The 19678-nt window shown below is 43.7% G+C and overlaps 1 pseudogene; it reads left to right on the plus strand.

Annotated features, from left to right (window-relative positions):
• The first annotated feature begins 2193 nt into the window (after positions 1-2193).
• On the plus strand, positions 2194-18901 carry LOC123329685 (annotated as a pseudogene).
• The last annotated feature ends 777 nt before the right edge of the window (positions 18902-19678 follow it).

A 19678-nucleotide genomic window follows, 5' to 3' on the forward strand; every position in this document is an offset into this window, starting at 1 on the left:
ACAAAATGCTCACATCTCTAATGAATTAGTGTAGCACGGGTATGATTATTTAAGAAGAGAGATACTGGGGATGTATCAGTGGTAGAAAAAAAAGAATTCTCCAAGCCGATACATTGAGGAAGAAGTACTTCCTCATTTCAGGAAGATGAACTGAAACTGCTGTTCTAAGACAGGATTTCTATATCACATCTGTGATCATCATCATATCACTGGAATTTTCTGAGTACTGAAAACATAAAACAGCACAGATTGCAGTAATAAAGTACATTAACTGCTTACTTTGAAGGATATTTTCACTGAATGTAGAATTTTTTCAATGTTTTTCCTGAAGCCTTTTTTATGCTGTTGATGCAGTTCTTTCTAACTTTGTAGTGATAAGAAGCCAAGGGCAATTGTTGTTGTTCCCTCAATGCAATATGTCTTTTTGTCTCTGACTGCTTTGTCCCCCTACTTTTAAATTTTATGTATTTATTTTCCTGTAGCTGAAAAATAGTATGAGATCTTAACAAATATTTCAGTGTAAGGGACAGTGTTGTTATCTGTGAACCCACTATCGTAGAGCAGGCCTCTAGAACTTTTTCATCTTACACAGTGGATACTTCATACTCAATGATAAGCAGCTCATCCTGTTTCCCTCTCCTCCTAACTACCACTCCACTTTTTGTTTCCACGAGCAGCACTACTTTAGATACCGCGTGTAAGTGGAGTCATGTCCTTCTGGGACTCGCTAATTTCACTCAGCATAAAGTCCTCAAGTTTCATCCACGTTGTTATATATTGCTGTGTTTCCTCCTTTTTCAAGGCTGAGTAATACTCCACTGTAGGTATGTACCACACTTTCTTTATCCATCATTCTGACATTTAGGTTGCTTCCTTATCTTGGCTATTGTAAATAATGTTGTAACGAACATGGGAGTGAAAACAGCTATTCCACGTCTTCTTCATTTCATCTGTCAATGGGCATTTAGGTTGATTCTATGTCCTGGATATTGTAAATAGTGCTGCTATGAACACTGAGGTGAACGTGTCCTTCTGAATGAGAGTTTTTGTCTTGTCCGTGTGTATGACCAGGAGTGGGATTGCAGGATCATATGGTCCGTCCATTAGTTTTTCTAAGGAACCTCCATACCATCCTCCATGGTGTCTGCATCAATTTACATTCCCATCAAAATGTAGGAGGTCTCCTTTTTCTCCACATTCTCTCCAACGTTTATTATTTGTAGACTTTTTGATGATGGCCATTCTGAGACAAAAGCGCTTCCACAGCCTTTAACCTTGGAGGAAGAGTAATGAATAATTTAGGAAACAAGATGGAGAAATAATATTCTAGGAAGGCAGAGGTAACCATGTGTAAACTTGTGCTGTGCTGGTCTATGGACTGAAGGAGCGCACAAGCTTTTTCGACTTTCCAGACATTAATCACCCTGTCCCTGCTCCTCTAACCAGAATGACTCCTTCCTCCATAAAGAAACTGCCCTCTGACCTGTAAACAAGGATAAGAGTGATGAGGACAAGAACCCATATAATTCAAACGTCCTGCCTTGGTTGTTTCACCCAGTGGACTATCTTCTCTATGAACTCGACTTTCCTTCCTTTCTGAGGGTGGTAGGACAAGTGTTTGCATGGGATCCAGGGCACTTTGGCGAGAAAGGCTCTGGACTGAAATTCTGTCTAACTCAGACACACTGAGCCTTAGTTTCCTTTTTGATAAAAGTGAAACTCAGGCCCAAGTTGACCCATTGTGGGGATGTTTAACTGTAGCCTCAGAATGGGGGTTGAGGGGGCTCATCCACTCAGATGAGCCACAGCTCATCCTAGGAAAAGGAGGATCCCAACAGCTTTAGGATTCTTGCAAATGATCGGCTCTGAATATATGTAAAAAGGGAGATCAAATTATGCAAATCACACTGGAGCCCTATCTTTCCTAATATCTTACTCATTGCAGGTGTTCAGCAGTAAAGCATCCACCTGCCAATGCAGGAGATGAGGTTTGATCCCTGGGTGGGGAAGATCCCCTGACGAAGGGAATGGCAACCCACTCCAGTTCCTTGCCTGGACAGAAGAGCCTGGTGGGCTACAGTCCATGGGGTTGCAAAAGAGTTGGACCCGAGTTAGCAACTAAACAATGGGGACAACAGAGACCGGGAAGGGGAGGAGGGAGGTACTGTCTACCAAGCGTGACCCAGGATCCGGCCTATTGGTTTCCTGCAGCTTGGATTGCAGAGTAACGGCAGGGCCTGTGGGCAAAGAGCAGCATGGTGTTTCACAAAGAGGAGCTCACGTGCACACTGGCAGCCTCCCAACCTTTCAGAACCCGTTCCTGCAACATGAGACCCAGACAGCAAGGGCTGGATTTCATGAACACTGGCTCCTAACTGTTTGCCTCAGTGCAAGGTCCACATCACAAGCCTCTGCTTAGCAATTTCTGCAGAAAGCATCCTTAAAGGCACTCAGCAAGACACCACCAAACTGACTGCAGCAAAGAGAAATTTCATCATCTACAGAGGGCTCCTCTTCAGGTGTTCCCGCAAGGCTTGGTGTGAAGACAGCTTTCCAGGTAAGTACCCGTTCCAAAAAAAAAGGATAATCATTGCTCTGTGACATCTTCTCCACTTACGTAAGACAAATCAAAGTGCTCATATTGTCTTATGCTCAGAATACAATGATAAATATAAGAGAAAGGAATAGCTTGAACTTAAGAAAAGTGTATCCAGCACCTATTCTGGAAAACGCAACTTGTTAGGTACCATGAAAAAAATCTTGCATTTTCCAGATCTGAACTAATAAAGGAATGAGGAAAGATCGGGGCTTTTCCCAGAAGTGTGTGGGTAAATGGAGCACTTAGCTATTGTTTTTCCTGTGGTCATGTGTGGATGTGAGAGTTGGACTGTGAAGAAAGCTGAGTACCGAAGAACTGATGCTTTTGAACTGTGGTGTTCGGGAAGAGTCTTGAGAGTCCCTTGGACTGCAAGGAGGTCCAACCAGTCCATCCTAAAGGAGATCAGTCCTGGGTGTTCTTTGGAAGGAATAATGCTGAAGCTGAAACTCCAGTACTTTGGCCACCTCATGCGAAGAGTTGACTCATTGGAAAAGTCTCTGATGCTGGGAGGGATTGGGGGCAGGAGGAGAAGGGGACGACAGAGGACGAGATGGCTGGATGGCATCACTGACTCGATGGAAGTGAGTCTGAGTGAACTCTGGGAGTTGGTGATGGACAGGGAGGCCTGGCGTGCTGCAATTCATGGGGTCGCAAAGAGTCGGACACGACTAAGTGACTGAACTGAAATGAATTGAACTTAATATGTGAAGATGACACTCTAAACATCACCCTGTTTAATCCTTCTGGTCATATTTTAAGATAGGCAGTGTTTTGTCTCTTTGAATGATAAGAAAGTTGTACTTCATGTCAGAGAGGAAATGAGGAGATGAGTAAGGACAAGAATACACAACAGATCTGCTGTAATAAACTTGCTTTAAAGAATTCACTTATATTGCTACTACTATTCACTTATATTGCTGCCACCACAATCCATCTTTTTGCGTTCTCTTTTGAATTTATGCCTACGTATGTGGTATATGGGGAAACAATGGAAACAGTGTCAGACTTTATGTTTCTGGGCTCCAAAATCACTGCAGATGGTGACTGCAGCCATGAAATTAAAAGACGCTTACTCCTTGGAAGGAAAGTTATGACCAACCTACGTAGCATATTCAAAAGCAGAGACATTACTTTGCCAACATAGGTTCCTCTAGTCAAAGCTATGGTTTTTCCTGTGGTCATTTATGGATGTAAGAGTTGGACTGTGAAGAAGGCGGAGTGCTGAAGAATTGATGCTTTTGAACTGTGGTGTTGGAGAAGACTCTTGAGAGTCCCTTGGACTGCAAGGAGATCCAACCAGTCCATTCTGAAGGAGATCAGCCCTGGGATTACTTTGGAAGGAATGATGCTAAAGCTGAAACTCCAGTACTTTGGCCACCTCATGCGAAGAGTTGACTCATTGGAAAAGACTCTGATGCTGGGAGGGATTGGGGGCAGGAGGAGAAAGGGACGACAGAGGATGAGATGGCTGAATGGCATCAGTGACTCGATGGACATGAGTCTGAGTGAACTCCGGGAGTTGGTGATGGACAGGGAGGCCTGGCGTGCTGTGATTCATGGGGTCGCAAAGAGTCGGACACGACTGAGCGACTGATGTGATCTGATCTGATGTGGTATATGAGCTGTTTCTCGCCTGTGCCTGTGTATCAAGAATGAGGTGACCATCATGGAGTTGTATCATAGTTCATATTTCCTTTCTCTCAGCTGCACACTGCGCTGTTGTTCAGTCCTTGCTTATTATGTTCATGTAGCTTAATCAGTTTCTGCTGAGAGTGTTTTTTCTTCCATTTGGATTGTTTTCTTTGGGTTAATTTCTTTTTCTGGGAATGACTAAGTCAAAGGTTCGGATTTCACTCCCCAGGACGCTGCCTGTTACCCAGTTCTGCAGCTCATGGTGAGCGTGTCCAAAGCCCTGTAGTCTGTCCAGATTCCTGTTTCAGTTGCTTTCAGTTTACTTGATTTATGAATCTCGGGCTCAGTTGTTTTCTGTCTACCCACAAAGCTTGGTTGTTGGTTCCTGTGTGCATCCATGAAGGATGGTTCTAAACCCTATGCTTTTCAGGAAATATGGTGATATTACACCCCACAGATTGTTTAAAAACTTTGTTGAAATATAGTTGACTTATAATGTTGTGTTAATTTCTGCTATACAGCAAAATTCTCCAATTATACATGTTGAACACATATATATTTTTATATATTCCTTTTCACTTTCCTTTCCACTATAGTTTATCACAGGATGTTGAGTATAGTGCCCTGTGCTGTATGGTAGAACTTTGCTTTTGACCCTAACATCCTATATGTAATAGCTCACATCTGCTAACCCCACACTCCCAATCCTTCCCTTCCCGACCACCATTCCCCTTGACAACCGCAAGTCAGTTCTCCAGGTCTGTGAGTTGGTTTCTGACTCACATATATGTTCCCTCGTGTCACATTTTAGATTTCACTTCCGGGTGATATCACACGGTATTTATCTTTCTCTTTCTGAATTCCTTTACTTGGTATGATAATTTCTAGATCCGTCCATGTTGCTGCAAATGGTATTATTTCATTCTGTTTTATGACTGAGTACTATTCCACTGTGTATATATATGTGTGTGCATGTTCGTACATATATTATATCATGTCTTCCTTGTCCATTCTCTCGATGGGTGTTCAGGGTGTTTTCACATCTTGGCTGGTGTAAACAGCACTGCTATGAACAGAAGATGCATGTATCTTCTTGAATTACTATTTTGTGTGAATATGTGCCCATGAGTGGGATTGCTGGATCAAAGGGCAACCCTATTTTTAGTTTTTTTAGGAACCTCCATACTGCTTTCCATAGCCGCGACATCCATTTACATTCCTACCAGAAGTGGAGGAGGGTTCGCTTTTCTCCATAGCCTCTCCAACATTTATTATTCCTAGACTTTTTAATGATGGCTATTCTGGCCTCACCCCACAGGGGTCATCTTATACTCGGGTAATTCCTTATGAGTTGCCTCGAGATGAAAGGTAAGATTAGCTTTCAGGAATGCTATCCTTTTTACAGTCCTAAGATCTTGAAATAGGGCTTCTCTGGTGGCTCAGCGGTAAAGAGTCTGCATGCCAATGCAGGCGACACGGGTGTTACCCCTGTTCCTGGAAGATCCCCCATGCCACGGAGCAAGTAAGCCTGTGCACCACCGCTACTGAGCCTGTGCTCTGGAGCCCGGGGCCATGACTACTGAGCCCACGTGCCCTAGAAACCATGGTCTGTGACAAGAGAAGCCACTGCAGTGGGAAGCCCACGCACTGCGGTGAAAAACTCGCACACTGCAGTGAGAAACTCCCGCACCGCAATGAGAAGCCCGCGCACGGCAGTGAGAAACTCAAGCTCGGCAGCGAGAAGCCCGCGCAAGAAAATGAGAAGCCCGCGCACTGCAGGGAGAAACTCGTGCTGGGCAGCGAGAAGCCCGTGCACTCTGCACACTGCAATGAGAAGCCCGCGCGCTGCTGGGAGAAACTGGCGCCTGGCACTGAGAGCCCACGCAAGGCAGTGAGATGCCCCCGCACTGCAGGGAGAAACTCCCGCACTGCAATGAGAAGCCCGCGCACTGCAGGGAAAAACTCACTCACCACAGGGAGAAACTTGTGCACTGCAACTCGAGAACAGCCCCGGCTCGCTGCAACTAGAGGAAAGCCTGAACAGCAATGAAGACCCAGTAAAACCAAAAGTAAATAGATACAATAAATAAATTAAAAAAAAAAAATCCTCCAATACACAACAAGGCTCTGGACTTTTCTTCAAGACATACCTTAGTACAAAGCAACTGGACACCTTTCCCATGTCCAGCATATATTATGTACTCAATACATATATGTTGATTGGATTAATCAATCTCTATGTTTCTGGAAGGTGGAGTTACTAAACAGGTAAATACAGCATTTCTTGCATCAAATCATCCTCATCACCCACTTACTGAGGGCATGTTATGTGCCAGATGACAGAGAATGAGATGGTTGGATGGTATCACCGACTCAATGGACATGAGTTTGAGTAAAGTCTGGGAGTCAGTGATGGACAGGGAGGCCTGGCGTGCTGCAGTCCAGAGGGGCGCAAAGAGTTGGACACAACTGAGTGACTGAACTGAACTGAGTGCAAGAAGTGTAAGAGATAGGATAACAAATAAGATGAGGTTCCTGCCCCAGAGGCGAATACAGTCTGGAAAAGTAAACTCTAGCCCAGAGTAACAAGTTATGTAATGCAGGTATGCAAAAGCACTTACGAGAGCAGAGAAAAGGGAGTGATTGTTCTGTCTGAAGTAAGAAACAAACAGGGATCATCGTCCAGTAGAAACTATCAGATCAGATCAGTCGCTGAGTCGTGTCCGATTCTGCGACCCCATGAATCGCAGCATGCCAGGCCTCCCTGTCCATCACCAACTCCTGGAGTTCACTCAGACTCACGTCCATCGAGTCAGTGATGCCATGCAGCCATCTCATCCTCTGTCGTCCCTTTCTCCTCCTGCCCCCAATCCCTCCCAGCATCAGAGTCTTTTCCAATGAGTCAACTCTTCGCATGAGGTGGCCAAAGTACTGGAGTTTCAGCTTTAGCATCAGTCCTTCCAAAGTAATCCCAGGGCTGATCTCCTTCAGAATGGACTGGTTGGATCTCCTTGCAGTCCAAGGGACTCTCAAGAGTCGTCTCCAACACCACAGTTCAGAAGCATCAATTCTTCGGCGCTCAGCCTTCTTCACAGTCCAACTCTCACATCCATACATGACCACTGGAAAAACCATAGCCTTGACTAGATGAACCTTTGTTGGCAAGGTAATGTCTCTGCTTTTGAATATGCTATCTAGGTTGGTCATAACTTTCCTTCCAAGGAGTAAACGTCTTTTAATTTCATGGCTGCAGTCACCATCTGCAGTGATTTTGGAGCCCAGAAAAATAAAGTCTGACACTGTTTCCACTGTTTCCCCATCTATTTCCCATGAAGTGGTGGGACCCGATGCCATGATCTTCGTTTTCTGAATGTTGAGCTTTAAGCCAACTTTTTCACTCTCCACTTTCACTTTCATCAAGAGGCTTTTGAGTTCCTCTTCACTTTCTGCCATAAGGGTGGTGTCATCTGCATATCTGAGGTTATTGATACTTCTCCCAGCAATCTTCTTGATTCCAGTTTGTGTTTCTTCCAGTCCAGCATTTCTCATGATGTACTCTGCATAGAAGTTAAATAAACAGGGTGACAATATACAGCCTTGACGAACTCCTTTTCCTATTTGGAACCAATCTGTTGCTCCATGTCCAGTTGTAACTGTTGCTTCCTGACCTGTATACAAATTTCTCAAGAGGCAGATCAGGTGGTCTGGTATTCCCATCTCTTTCAGAATTTTCCACAGTTTATTGTGATCCACACAGTCAAAGGCTTTGGCATAGTAAATAAAGCAGAAATAGATGTTTTTCTGGAACTCTCTTGCCTTTTCTATGATCCAGAGGATGTTGGTAATTTGATCTCTGATTCCTCTGCCTTTTCTAAAACCAGCTTGAACATCAGGAAGCTCACGGTTCACATATTGCTGAAGCCTGGCTTGGAGAATTTTGAGCATTAATTTATTAGCATGTGAGATGAGTGCAATTGTGCGGTAGTTTGAGCATTCTTTGGCATTGCCTTTCTTTGGGATCGGAATGAAAACTGACCTTTTCCAGTCCTGTGGCCACTGCTGAGTTTTCCAAATTTGCTGGCATATTGAGTGCAGCACTTTCACAGCATTGTCTTTCAGAACTTGGAATAGCTCAACTGCAATTCCATCACCTCCACTACTATCACAACGTTGTAAATCAGCGATACACCAACAAAAATTTAAAAACAAATACAATGTGAATGAATGAGCCAGTTCTTTGACACATGGATCAAATAGACATTTCATTTTTAGGTATTGAAATGGGACTATGTATTTGCGTGGTGTTTCTATATCAATACGTATAAATAGGTTTATAACTAGAGATGATAAGACTATAAGCTGTATACATGTGAGAAATAGAAGAGAGACACTGAAGAGGGCTCTGGCAATTAGCACAGAACTCGCTCCTCTTGCTCCTGAATCTCCTCCTGCTCCTCTCACTCATGGCTGTTTCCTGGTTGTCTCTCTAGGCTTACGTGTCTTGCATGATGTTCCTGCTGCAAGGTGCCCAGATGCTGCAGATGCTGGAGAAATCCTTGAGGAAGAGCTTTCCTATGTCCTTAAAGGTGAGAATGGCAAATTCTTGGGGAGTTTTCCCCTTGGGGAGTGAGGACTAGGAAGTTCCTGTGAATGAAGAAGAGAGACTAGTGTTTGCTAAGTGCCTCTTCTGTGCCAGGCCTTAGAGCATGTTTCCTCTGGTTTAATGTGCATAACCTCTCTGCAAGATGTTCACTGTTATGCCCACATCACTGCTGTGAAGATGGAGGCTTGGTGAAGTGATTTGCCCGGTACCCCAGATAGTGAGCTGCAGTGCTATGGTATGAACATAGGAATGCCTGAGACCTAACATTGCTTTTTTTCTCCAAGTTGAATAAAAAAGTGTTCCCTTGCTCCTTTTTAAGAAACATTCCATAATAGCACTGGGAATTTGCCCAGAGCTCTCCTACAAAATTATCTAAGACTACATGTTAATTTTTAACTTTTTCTCCCTAAAGCATCAGTTGCCAGGTCATGAGCCACCTTTGAAATTACCAATGACTCAGTTTCTATTTGACTTAAATTTCCAAGTTTCTCTGAACATACTGCACATCAGGCTATTTTGATAGTCAGGCTGACACTGAGGATCTCTGTTCACCTAGGACAATTGATCAGAAACGTTAGGATTAAATAGGGAATACTCATAAACGCCCCCATCCAGCACTGTTCCATAGCAGCTCTACTGATTGGCTGAGGTCCTCACCTATGTTTTTCTTTAGCAATGAAAGGGATGGTGTCCATTCCAGTGGAATTTAAATGCAACCATGTGTCTGTGGGGAGTTTGAGCAAATTCTGGGCCATCATGAAGGACAGGGAGGTCTGCCGTGCTGCAGTCCATGGGGTTGCAAAGAGTCAGATATGACTGAGTGACTGCACAACAGCAACAATGTGTGTGTGTGTGTGTGTGTGTGTGTGTGTAACAATCATTTTTCCCTGAAATATTTTTTGTTTCTTATGTCAGATTAGAAATTAGATTTCTACTGTTTTGTCAGACACTCCTACAAGATGCATACAGTTGAGATTAGGTAAATGCATTTTTCACCCCCTCACTCTCTAATAGATTTTTCTGCTCCTTCTTTCAGTATAAAGGTGGAAAATGTTAGCAGTATTTTATTTCTAGATCGTATGGCTTCATTTATTAGAAATAGACTAATGGGGGTACTCCCTAATGGCCCAGTGGTTCAGACACCACACTCCAAGGTGGGGGCCCAGTTCCGATCCCTGGCTAGGGAACTGGATCCCACGTGCCAAGCTAAAGGGGCACGGGTAGCAACTAGAGACGTGCATGCTGCAACTCAGACCTGGGGCAGTGAAATAAATATTGAAAAAGAGCAAAATGGACTAATGAAACAACTCACCCTGTCTTTAAATTACTGCCTGAAAATGACTCCAGATCAACTAATTTAAAACTAAAAAAGCACCCCCTTCAGTGGATCCCACTAAATACAAATCTCTGTTACCTAGTTTTAGTGAACTTCTTTCACTTGATAAATCCTTAAGATCCAGGCAAACTCTCAGAGAAACAGTCAATTTTTTCTTAGAGATAACATCAGTCATACATTTTAAGAACATTTGCTTAAGATTATTTTTTATGGTGAGTAGCTATTTTTTAATATTCTTCAGCCTAAAACTTTCTCCTCAAGTTAAGTGGACTCCAAACATTTCGAGAAAACTGTTGGTGGGTCCAAGGGCCCTTATTTGGAGCATCTCTGTGTTAAGAAAAGGTGGTCCTCTTGGGTCCCCAGCTTTCCTGAAGAAACAGCATTGGTTGTATATTGGAGATGCACATTATACCCTAGTTCAAATCTACAGTAGTTGTTTGCCAGGTACTTTTAATGGAACTGTAACCTGGAACTCAGTACTTGAGTCTCAGTTCAGATAATGTCCATCTGCCCTTCTAAGTGTTGGCTATTCAGTACATTTTATTGTGTGTGAACTCCAGTTGAGTCAATTTAGAGTAGTTGCCTGACTCACTATGTTCCGAGTTCAATAGAAAAAAGGTTTTAATTAATTCAGCCAGAGGAATAAGAAAGAGTAACAGTTACACATATTTTCAGATCTTGTAATGAATCATATATTAATATAAAATGGTTTTACAGACTTCCCAGGTGGTGCTAGTGGTAAAAAATCCTCCTGCTAATGCAGGAGATGCAAGAGACGCAGGTTCTATCCCTGGGTTGGGAAGATCCTCTAGAGTAGGAAATGGCAACTCGCTCCAGTATTCTTGCCTGGAGAATCCCATGGATGGAGGAGCATGGTGGGCAGCAGTCCATGGGGCTGCAGAGAGTCAGACACAACTGAGCGACTAAACACAAGCGCATAAAATAGTTTTACACCCCCCAGATGCCGATGTGTAAAAACACCAGTATTTTGCCAGACTCCACTGAATTTCTATTTCAAGCCTCCATTCATGGCTGAAAACAATACATTCGGGTAAGATCAGTCAACATAGACTTTTCTCCTCATTAACCACGGTAGAAGTCATTCAACTGGATAACTTGTTTTTTTTTTTTATTTTCACCTTTGGTCTCTGGCAGTTTCCATGCTGGTATCTGCAGAGGTTTCATGTCCACAAGAGTCACGAGGCCCATGGTAGAACTCATTCACTGCTGCATTCCCCAACCCCCAAACAACTAGAGTATTTAAGACCTACGGGTGCCCTCATACATTCTCTCCTTGCTTTTCCCTCTCTCTCAACAGCCTGTGCAACACGGTGGGGCTGGGATTCCCAGACTGGACTCAGGCTGCCGGATTCCACAGTCCATTCTCTTGAGCATTTTGCTGTAGCCTTTGCTTATTGGTGGAAGGAAATTGCCACCAAGGGGTTATGAAGACATGTGAAAGAGTTTTAAATGTGTCCATAACCTTTCAACTAGTAATTACCTTCTGGATAATGTAAGGAAATAGCAGGTGCCCATGCAAAGATGTCTGTGCACGCATGCTCTTTGAAGAACTATCTGTTAAAATGAAAATTTGGAACCAGCTGAAATGACCTTTAACAGGCAAAGGTATGAATGAACTGTAGTACTGATTCTATATAATGGAATCCTCTGCACCAATTAGAACATAATTTAAAAATGTTTATATTTATGAACATAGAAGTACTTCCACGATTTATTCAGTGGGGGGAAAGATCATGTATCTGATCATTTTACATTTGTAAAATTGTGTATGTCCATGAAGTTCTCTGGTGGCTCAGATGGTAAAGAATCCACCTGTAATGTGGGAGACCGGGATTCGATCCCTGGGTTGGCAAGATCCCCTGGAGGAGGGCATGGAAACCCACTCCAGTATTCTTGCCTGGAGAATCCCATGGACAGAGGAGCCTGGCGGGTGGCAAAGAGTCAAACATGAGGTCTCAAGAGTCAATGAGGTGGCAAAGAGTCAAACACGACTGAGTGACTAAGCATAGCACATGGGTATGACTAGAAGACAGTCTGGGAAAAGATAACAAATCCTACCAAAAAAGAAAAAAAAAAAAAAAAAGAATGATGTTCTTAAGATCACTAACTTTATTTGTCCAAATATTTTGCCATATGCATGTATGATTTATATTTGTTGTTGTTCAGTTGCTCAGTCATGTCCAACTCTTTGGGTCCCCATGGACTGCAGCACACCAGCCTTCCCTGTACTTCACTATCTCCCAGAGATTGCTCAAACTCACCTCCATTGAATCAGTGATGCCATCCAACCAACTCATCCTCCTGCGCCCAATCCGTCCCAGCATCAGGGAGTTTTCCAATGAGTAGCTCTTCACATCAGGTGGCCAAAGTATTGGAGCTCCAGCTCCAACATCAGTCCTTCCAATGAATGTTTGGGGTTGATTTCCTTTAGGATTGACTGGTTTGATCTTCTTACTGGTCAAGTGACTCTCAAGAGTCTTCTCCAGCACCACACCTTGAAAGCATCAATTTTTTGGTGCTCAACCTTCTTTGTGGTCCAACTCTCACAACCATACATGACTATTGGAGAAACCATAGCTTTGACTAGACAGACCTTTGTCAGCAAAGTGATGTTTTTACTTTTAATATGCTGTCTAGGTATGTCATAGCTTTTCTTCCAAGGAACAATCTTTTAAGTTTATGGCTGAAGCCACCATCCACAGTGATTTCAGTGCCCAAGAAAAGAAAATCTGCCACTGCTTTCATTGTTTCCCCATCTATTTGCTATGAAGTGATGGGACCAGATGCCATGATCTTAGTTTTTTGAATGCTGGGTTATAAACCAGCATTTTCACTCTCCTCTTTCACTTTCATCAAGAAGCTCTTTAGTTTCTTTTCACTTTCTGCCACAAGGATAGTGTCATCTGCATATCTGAGGTTATTGATACTTCTCCTGGAAATATTGATTCCAGCTTGTGCTTCATCCAGCCTGGCATTTCGCATGATGTACTTCGCATATGAGTTAAATAAGCAGGACAACAATATATAGCCTTGATGTACTCCTTTCTCAATTTGGAACAAGTCTATTGTTCCATGTCCAGTTCTAACTGTTGTTTCCTGACCTGCATACAGCTTTCTCAGGAGGCAGGTAAGATGGTCTGGTATTCCCATCTCTTGAAGAATTTTCCACAGTTTGTTGTGATCCATGTAGTCAAAGGCTTTAGTGTAATCAATGAAGCAGAATTAGATGTTTTTCTGGAATTCTCTTGCTTTTTCTATGATCCAATAGATTTTGGCAATTTGATTTATATTAGATGGGCAGAAAAATTTCTCATTTCAGGTAAAAAAAAAATGTTTCACGTGGAGATTTTTGACATAGATGCCCTATTTGTCTTTTTCCCACTATAAAATTTCATGATTTCATAGAAATAAGCCTTGTCCTGATCAAAGAAGGTACTTTGCCATCCCTTCCTGATAGGCTGACCCCCTCACTTTTTCTGCACACTGCAGGTTTATGGAACCGTCATGAACATGAACCATGGAAACCCATTCAATCTAAAGGCCCTGGTGGACAAGTGGCCTGATTTTAAGACAGTGGTTATCCGCCCTCAGGAGCAGGTAAGGGGCCAGGTGTGGAATGAATGTGTTATGTTTATCTTTGCTGTGTGCCTAGCATGTGCCTGGCAGTGTGGTGGACCCTAGAGATATGGAGATGAAATGCAGTGATAGTGAACAGGCCCCTGTCCTCAAGAACCTCAGAGTCTGGAGGGAAATATAGATAGATAAATAAATGATAATTTAGCACAAAGTGTACAAGAACAGAAAATGTACAGCATACAAAGAAATCACTGGTGAAAACTGATGAGCTGTGGAGGCTGAAGACGGACGTTACAGAATCAGGTGAGAGACACCTCTGAATGGATGTTTCATCGGAACTGGATTTTGTTGATAAATACATCTTTGTTAGGCCGAAAAAGAATGGAGGACATTCTAACCAGAGAAAGTAGCAAGGACAAAAATAGGAAGGTATAAAATAAGACAGTTAGCTAAGGTGATTATAAAAGCAAACTTATATTAGAATTTCTGTATGCATTTTTGAAAAATATTAAAAAGTAGTAAAACTAAATATTTAGTGCATTTCAAAGACAAAACATTCTAAGTTCATTAAAAATATCCAGCAAAATTATAGCTTTATAAATATATAAATATACCTTTCCTAAAAATAATGTTATTTAAAAACTGGAAACAAAAAAACATATTTAATGAATAAATGTATATTGATAAAAACTGAACTGAAATAAAATTATTTGATCTTTTATCTTCAATGGGATATTAATAAACAAAATTTGTTAACGATGTCATTGCTGAGTTGTGAATGTATTTTTATGAAACATACTCCAAACATTTTAAAAATTCTATAATTCTGCACTAGCTGTTATGTTTTTCTGTGACTTTTTCTTCCACATAATCTCACTCCCTTTTTAATAATTTGACAGGATTTTTCTGCATAAGTGATTTCATTGTTTTTCTGTAATTACAGTTTGTTCAACTAGTTTAATATTGTAAGTAAGCATTTCAAATAGGTTTTCATCTTCTTTGTCCTAATTAAGTATAGATAAAAATTTCAACCCAGAATTATCAATATCTAAATTTAATATTGTCATCCTCTAGTTGGTATATTCAACAAGTATTTGAAATAAGAAAAATTTATTCTTGCAACAGAAACTTTTCCTTGTCAATTGCTTTTATCCCTGTTGAGGAAATGAAAATATAGAAAAGTGGTTTCTAGATAGTTGTGCCTTTGTTTGAGAGGACATTTTGACACAATGTATATAATATTCTTCAGTTTTTCATCATAATTTGAATACCTGAATAGTTTATAGCTTATACCTCATAGCTTAAATGATTCAGAAAAATTTGTAGTGCACAAATACAGACAGCAATATTCTAGTACTGAAAAATACCACAGTTTAGTAGATTTTAGGAAAAAAAGGATTGAAATTATGAAAAATAAGAAATTTATTTTGTCCCCCATTTCTTTGTGATAACAGGACATGAAAGATGACCTTGATCACTACACTAATACTTACCATGTCTACTCTGAAGATCTTAAGAATTGTCAGGAATTCCTTGACTTATCAGAAGTCATCAATTGGAAACAGCATCTGCAGATCCAAAGTAAGTAACAGGAATGGACTCACATCTCCATCCTAGCAATTTCTTCTTGTCATCTATGTCCTTTCTCCAAGCTCCAGACCCTCAGCCTGCTGTCAACATTTTTGTTGTTGTTGTTCAACTACAACTGTACATGTAAAGGGGAAGAAACGCCCTCCAAACTTGTATGGCTTCTATAGAGGACTGTACATAGTCCCCGGATAGTCAAGGATTTGTGCCACACTTTGCAGACATAAGCAGGATATCTTAGGATGGTTGGGTATCAGAGCAGAGCTTGCCCCAGGGACTTTCCTGTGGCTCAGCCAGGAAAGAATCCCCCTCCAATGCAGGAGACCTGGATTAAATCCGTGGGTTGGGAAGATCCCCTGGAGAAGGGAACAGCTACCCACTCCAGTATTCTGGCCTGGAGAATCCCATGGACTATACAGTTCATACAGTGTCACAGAGTCAGACATGACTGAGTGACTTTCACTTCACTTGCACACTTTCACCCTTCACTTGCAGGGTGCCTTAGGATGGTTGGGTATCAGAGCAGAGCTTGCCCCAGAGACTGCTGTTCTTAGATCACCTCTCAGGTCACAGAGAACAGCTGTCGTGGTTATGAGCATCCCCTCCATAGTCAGACCACCTAGGATGGCATTTGCCTGTGACTTTGCTATGTGATCCTAGCCAGAGACATTATCTGAGATCATGATTTACATATATAGAATTGAGAATAATCAGTTCAGTTGCTCAGTTGTGTCCAACTTTTGTGACCCCATAGACTGTAGCAAGCTAGGCCTCCCTGTCCATCACCAACTCCTGGAGCTTGCTCAAACTCATGTCCATTGAGCCAATGATGTCATCCAACTATCTTATCCTCTGCCATCCCCTTCTCCTCCTGCCTTCAATCTTTCCCAGAATCAGGGTCTTTTCAAACAAGTCAGTTCTTCACATCAGGTGGCCAAAGTATTGGACTTTCAGCCTCAGGATCAGTCCTTCCAATGAAGGACCCAAAACAAAGCATTGTTGAAAAGATTCAATGAAATCTTGACCAGGAATTGCTGAGTGCAATGCCTGGATGTTTCAGTCCATTTCACTGCATAGGAAAGCTCATAAATCTGTGAACTGACAGGTGGGCTGGGCTTGGCAAGGCGGTTGTTCTGTTGGTCTCCTCTGGGTTTTCATATGCAACTGCAGTCAGCTGATGGGTGGGCCATTGGCTGGTTTCTCTAGCATGGCCTAGCGTATGTCTGAATGATGGTCTGACTGTCAGGGCTGGCTACTTGTGGTCATACAATAGGCGCACACGTCCTCGGCGAGCTAGCCTAGGCCTATTCACGCAGTGTTGATCTCAAGGAAACAGAAATGCAAAGACATGGTGAGCCACAATGTGCAAGCATTTTTAAGCCCCCCCCCCCGCATCAATATACTCTTTCCCAATTGGTGGAATCCAGTCATATGGTCAAGGTCAGATGCAGTGCAGGAGGGGGGCTATTCCAGGGAATGGATACAAGGACATGTGGGCAAACTGAGGACCATTCCTGCAATCATCTCTGCAATCATCTACCATACTGGAAACACAGTAAGTTCTCCATACATGGTGGAAACTATAATGATGATAGCTCACCTTCTTTGGTCGTCAGAACCGCATGGTTATGTAGCCCAGGAGACTTAAGTCTTGGTATGACCATGACTGAATGAATTCCTAGACATGTTTTCAATTTTGTAAAACAAGGAAAACTGTACAGATCTTGACTACATAATGCCAGTCATACAGCAGCACCACCAGCATGTGAGTGGCTCAGACCTGTCCAACTCTCTGTGACCCTATGGACTGTAGATTTTCAGGCTCCTCTGTCAGTGGAATTCTCTAGGCAAGAATACTGAAGTGGGTTGCCATTCCTTTCTCCAGGGGATCTTCCCAACTCTGGGATCGAATCCAGGTCTCCAGCATTGCAGGAGGATTCTTTACTGGCTGAGCCACCAGGGAAGCAGCCCCAAGCCCATCCCCAAAGTTCTCTGTTTATAAACCCTCAGATACTCCTACTCCACTGGAGAGCTTTTCCTTAGAATGGACTTAAATCATGGCATGTCTCCTTATAATTCCATCTAGGTACACAGTCCAGCCTGAATGAAGTAATACAAAATCTTGCAGCCATGAAATCTTTCAAAGTCAAGTGATCAAAAAACATTCTCTACGTGGCATCTGAGACAATAAAGGAACTGACTCCATCTCTGCTGGATGTAAAGAACTTACCAGTCGGCGATGGCAAACCCAAGTCCATGTGAGTTTGATAAAAGCTACTCTGCACCACTTACACTTCTCATATGCAAGTAGCCTCCAGCCTTCTCTGCCTGCTTTTACCCTGGCTCCCCACAATCCATCTTCTTCTAGGCAGCCAGAATAAGCTTTTTGAAAAAATATAATTCAAGCCGTGTTTCTCCCTGCTTAAAATAGGCCACCAGGCCCTCTCCTCTGGAGTGTGTCAGGCCTGTGCAGCCCTCTCTGACCTGACTTGCCCTTCTAGCTCACTCAGTCCAGCAGCAGCAGACTCTTTCTCATCCTCCATCCTCACAAGCTCAGCCACAGTCCAGGACTCTGTGTGCCCTCTCTCCTCTGCCTCCTCTGTCTCTCAGGACAATAGAGGTGGGGACAGATGCAAACCTCTAAACTCACAGACTGTGCTTTTCTCTTGGAACACCCACAGCAACCCAGAGATGTTTAAGCTCTCATCTGCGGATCTTAGCCATGCGGCTGTGGTGAACAGATTCTGGCTTTTCAGCGGCAACGAGAGGAGCCTGAGGTTCATCGATCGCTGTATCTGGAGCTTCCCCAACTTCTGCCTGCTGGGGCTTGAGGGGACCCCTGTGTCCTGGTCCCTGATGGACCAGACGGGAGAGATGCGGATGGCAGGCACCCTGCCTGAGTACCGGGCCCAGGGGCTTGTCACCCACGCCGTCTACCAGCAGTCCCAGTGTCTGCTCAAGCAGGGCTTCCCTGTGTATGCTCACGTGGACCCCAAGAACCAGATCATATAGAAGATGGGTCAGAGCCTCAACCACATGCCCGTGCCCTGTGACTGGAACCAGTGGAACTGTGAGCCTCTGTGAGTGGCCCTGAGCAGGAGCCAGGGTGGAGGGGTATGAGGACGTGATGGGGGGCAGAGCACGGTGGAGGGAAGAAAAAATTGTGGCTGCGATCACCATGAAGGCGTTGTGGCTGTGATTGCCATGAAGGCGTGTGGCTGCGGTTGCCGTGAAGGCGTGTGGCTGCGGTCACTGTGAAGGCTTGGGGCTGTGATCCCTGTGAAGGCCTGTGGCTGCAATCCCTGTGAAGGTGTGTGGCTGCGATCCCTGTGAAGGCGTGTGGCTGTGATCATGTGAAGGTGTGTGGCTGTGATCCCTGTGAAGGTGTGTGGCTGTGATGTGTGCTGCGATACCTGTGAATGCGTGTGGCTGTGATCATGTGAAGGCATGTGACTGTGATCATCTGAAGGCATGTGGCTGTGATCACTGTGAAGGCGTGTGGCTGTGATCACTGTGAAGGCGTGTGACTGTGATCATGTGAAGGCATGTGGCTGTGATCATGTGAAGGCGTGTGGCTGTGATCACTGTGAAGGCATGTGGCTGTGATCATGTGAAAGCGAGTGGCTGTGATCACTGTGAAGGCATGTGACTGTGGTCATGTGAAGGCGTGTGGCTGTGATCATGTGAAGGCGTGTGGCTGTGATCACTGTGAAGGCATGTGACTGTGATCATGTGAAGGCGTGTGACTGTGATCATGTGAAGGCGTGTGGCTGTGATCATGTGAAGGCGTGTGGCTGTGATCACTGTGAAGGCATGTGACTGTGATCATGTGAAGGCGTGTGGCTGTGATCATGTGAAGGCGTGTGACTGTGATCATGTGAAGGCGTGTGGCTTCGATCCCTGTGAAGGCATGTGGCTGTGATCATGTGAAGGCGTGTGACTGTGATCATGTGAAGGCGTGTGGCTGTGATCATGTGAAGGCGTGTGGCTGTGATCATGTGAAGGCGTGTGACTGTGATCATGTGAAGGTGTGTGGTTGTGATCATTGTGAAGGCGTGTGACTGTGATCATGTGAAGGCGTGTGGCTGTGATCCTGTGAAGGCGTGTGACTGTGATCATGTGAAGGCGTGTGGCTGTGATCCTGTGAAGGCGTGTGGCTGCAGTCACTGTGAAGGCGTGTGACTGTGATCATGTGAAGGCGTGTGGCTGTGATCCTGTGAAGGCGTGTGACTGTGATCATGTGAAGGCGTGTGACTGTGATCATGTGAAGGCGTGTGGCTGTGATCCTGTGAAGGCGTGTGGCTGTGATCCTGTGAAGGCGTGT

Source organism: Bubalus bubalis, chromosome 16, assembly GCF_019923935.1.
Source record: "Bubalus bubalis isolate 160015118507 breed Murrah chromosome 16, NDDB_SH_1, whole genome shotgun sequence".
NCBI classification, from domain to species: Eukaryota; Metazoa; Chordata; class Mammalia; order Artiodactyla; family Bovidae; genus Bubalus; species Bubalus bubalis.